This window comes from Salvelinus sp. IW2-2015, linkage group LG24, assembly GCF_002910315.2.
Source record: "Salvelinus sp. IW2-2015 linkage group LG24, ASM291031v2, whole genome shotgun sequence".
NCBI lineage: Eukaryota > Metazoa > Chordata > Actinopteri > Salmoniformes > Salmonidae > Salvelinus > Salvelinus sp. IW2-2015.
The window spans coordinates 8,745,658-8,749,525 of record NC_036864.1 but is presented as its reverse complement, the minus strand read 5'-3'; the positions used below and the strand labels follow the sequence as shown (position 1 = coordinate 8,749,525).

Genomic DNA, 3,868 nt, shown 5'->3' with positions numbered 1-3,868 from the left:
GGCCTGAAGAGCGCCCTCGAGTGGCAGGAGGCCCTGGAGGCGGCGCGGAGCGAGGCCCAGCAGAACCCACTGCCCCTGGAGGTGTTTAAGGTGAGGGTCAGCCACACAGGAAGTAGCCCTGTGACACAGGAAGTGCTTCTACACGCAACCAACTTAATGTGTACTCTTGTGCAGGTTCGTCAGTTCCCGTGACCATTCTTGCTGCGTGTGCTATCAGGCCATGTGGGGCGGATGGTTTAACAGTTACACAAATCAAATACTCACTTAATCAATGTAGTCAAACCCCTGAGTTTCGATCAGTCATTTAACAGACGATATCATGTCAGTCAGATTCCACTCAACCCAGTTAAAACTCTACTCTGTCCTGGCTCCCCAATGGTCGAACAAGCTTCCCACTAATGTCAAGACTTCGCCAATCTTCTCGAAAAAAATCAACAACAAAAAAATGGTATGATACTTTAAAGAGTATCATATATAGAATCCCACGGTAAACAAAAGCACTGACTTTGTGAATAACTACTTTGTCGAGGGGAAATGTACGATTGCGATATGGTTGTCTCACCTAGCTATCTGAAGATGGATGCACCAACTGTAAGTCACTCTGGATAAGAGTGTCTGCTWAATGACTCAAATGTCAAGGTAAAATGATTACGTTACACAGCTCCGACACCTCCGCTCCTGTCTGTGTGTGGGTGTGTTTATTGTGTGTGTGTGTGTAGTGATAAGCTGCTGTCTTTCCCACGCCCCTAAGTCTGGGTGTGTACCTGTCGTACAGGCGACAGTGATCTGACTGGACCCGTCTGATGGCCTCGGTGGCAGTGGGTTTCAAAGGGCCACACTAGCTAGCTCTATTTGTCTCTATAGGTCAAACACACCTGTCACAGACAATTAGTTAGACTCACATAGCCATTATTTGATCTAACTCAGAGCATATTTGGGCGGTTGAGCAAACTAGTCATAAATATCAAAGTAATAACATTTTAATTATATAGCCTAGCCCCACTGCTTAGTGTCTGTTAACAAAGCCTGTTTGCAGTGACCATTAAAAGACATGTGTGTTTTCCACGGTGACCCGGTTGTTTCAGGACCATGCAGACCTGACCAAACACTCCTTCAGGACGGGGATGAAGCTGGAGATGGTTTCGCCGTCGGAACCGTTCCACATCTGCCCTGTATCTGTCACACAGGTGGGCCTACCTGYCCATRTCAAACSTTAGCCAACTCTATCAAACCCCACCAAACATTATCACACCTAGTCATACCCTTAAAAGTGTCTCTATGTGTTAATGCAGCCATGGTAATATCGCTCCCATCATTCTGTCTCTCTGTAGGTCTACAATGAGCACTACTTCCAGGTCACAGTGGATGACCTCYCTCCAGAGGCCACACCCCTGTCTCTGGTGTGCCATTCTGAGTCGCCGGGCATCCTCCCCGTCCAGTGGTGTCTGAAGAACGGGATTGGTCTAGAGCGGCCCATGGGCTACCAGAGCCAGGACTTTGATTGGGCGGACTACCTGAAACAGAGTGGGACTGAGGCCGCCCCCGACGCATGCTTCCCGGACGTAAGATACTTTCTCTTCCTAGTGGGTCTGTTCTATGTGCACTGGTGTACAAAATGTTTTTTTTACACCAGCTTCAAACAGCTAAAAAGACAATATTTTTGGTGATGGAAAATATATTTCACAGCAGTTAACATGGTACAATGATTCTCTACACTATGACTGCTTGTTTTGTCACAAAATGAAATTAGGTGAACTATTAGAATTTTAGCAACCAGGAAATGGTGGAGCGATTTCTGCATATTGCACCTTTAAATGAGCGATTATTCATTAACAACAGACATTCCCTCTCAATCAAACAAGACCAAGGAGAATGTGTATGGCTTAAGTCTTTTGTGCAGAATGATCCATTGTTATGTCTACTGTTGGTCATGCCCTCCCTATTAGTGTGGTAGTAGTGGGTGTCCGTGTAGATCCACGTCTTCCGGGACGCTCCCGGGGACACAGTTGGTTAACTGCCTTCGCCCTCCAGGGGACAGAACGACAGATTTTTACTTCTGTTCAGCTCGGGGAAATCTGGTAGTGCCGAGGCTAAGTAGTTGTCGTCTTGTAGTCACGGTTTGTACTTGTGTGTGCCCTGTGTGCATTGATGCCTCTATAGTCCACTTGTTTCTGTGTGTGTATCCTGTGCTGCCTCGTGGTGTCTTAAGGGATGTATGTAGTGTGTGTGTTTGTTGCGAATGTGATAGTGTGCATATTTGCTGAGCGCCAATACCCGAGGCTTATTCGTCGCCTAGATCAATAGTGGTCTGAGACATACGACCCCCGCTATTATCGCTACCAAACGTCCTCAAGTCCCACCATGTTCCAATCATGTATGTCTGCCATGGGTGTGGATTAGCCAGTGTTACCGTGTATGTCAGTATCACACACATATCATGTGTTGGCCCATGCCGCGGTCGCTACTGCTGCGTGGTGGCTCATAGGACATCGGCATATTGGATCGAGACCCTCAGTTGTGTGATGCAGGTTTGATGCGTCCATTCTTAGCTGTGATGAGTGTGTGTGGTGTGTGCGTTGTGAGTGCTACCTTGTGTGGAGAACTAGACCGTGCGTTAGTTATACCAATGTCTTCTTTTTCCCCTTCCTCACAAGTGCCTCTCGAGCAGCGTAAGAGTCCCGTCGCACTGGAAATTGTAATTCGTGTGATGTGGCCTATGTCTCCGGCTATGGCGACATCTATTCCATAAGATAGGACTCTGAGGTGTGCAGCACCAATGCTTACCATCTTGAAACTCCACCACCTGAAGCCTGTCCTAGACTAAGTATCCCCGCATCTTTCATCCACCCCACACACCACACACTACACCAACCACACAACACACCACACACCCACAACACAAACACACACACCACCACACACACACAGCACAACCACACACCAACACACACACACACACACCAACACACACACACACCACCCACACGTGCACAACCTCTTATTTCTGTGATGATTTGCAGACAGCAGCAGAGACGTGCAGACCTCAGTCCACCGGCGACGACAGTAAGGGTTCGCTGATAGCACACTACAACCACTACAGAGAACCGACCCCTTCACTTGTTTCCGTTCCCTTTTTTAAAAGCCCCATCCAGCACTTTAACAGTTCCATCACACAGATTGCTATTCCACTCTAAAAACAAATCAATGCATTGCCAAGCCATGTCAGCAGCCACAGAAATGTATGGGCTATACTTTACAGTACAACCTCCTAGATGGAGAACACACTCKAGTAGATAGCCTTTAAAATCCTCGAGGCCCCTCTCTCTCAAACCATAGCCTTCCCCCCCGGAACAGTAGCTAGCTGTTCACTTGGAAATTGCCGTTTTTTTTTTCAGAGGACAGATTTATTATTTTGACAAATGACATGTTTCAGTCGCGGCTGGGAAACGCAGCTCTGAAGGATCAGGGTAGTGGTCGTTCAGAGACGACAAATGAGGCTTTCAGTAACACTTTGTCAACCTCTCTCGTCTAACCTCTTTTGCTATATCTCTCACCCAAGGGACTCATCAATAGCCCTCATTCTTTTCCGTTGTTGTTCAGTTGTGTTAGGGGAAGGACATGTATCACACTCAGCTAAATCTGACAGGGTCTTAAATAGCTGTGTCTTTGATTGGACGACTTTGCTGTTCACTCGATTGATTGATTGGCTCATGGGTTGATTGATATTCCGTCTGTAGGTTGGCTCCGCCTCAACCCGTGGAGACAATCCCTCTCGACCTCTGCGAGCCCGTTGCCATGGACACAGGTAAACAAGATTCATAATTTAAATATGAGATTGTTTATTTACAGCTATTAATGAAAATGAGAG

At 47.1% G+C, this 3,868-nt stretch overlaps 1 pseudogene; it reads left to right on the top strand.

Annotated features, from left to right (window-relative positions):
• The window catches only part of LOC111951361 (scm-like with four MBT domains protein 2), a 50,367-nt pseudogene that overhangs the window by 39,803 nt on the left and 6,696 nt on the right, over nucleotides 1-3,868 (top strand).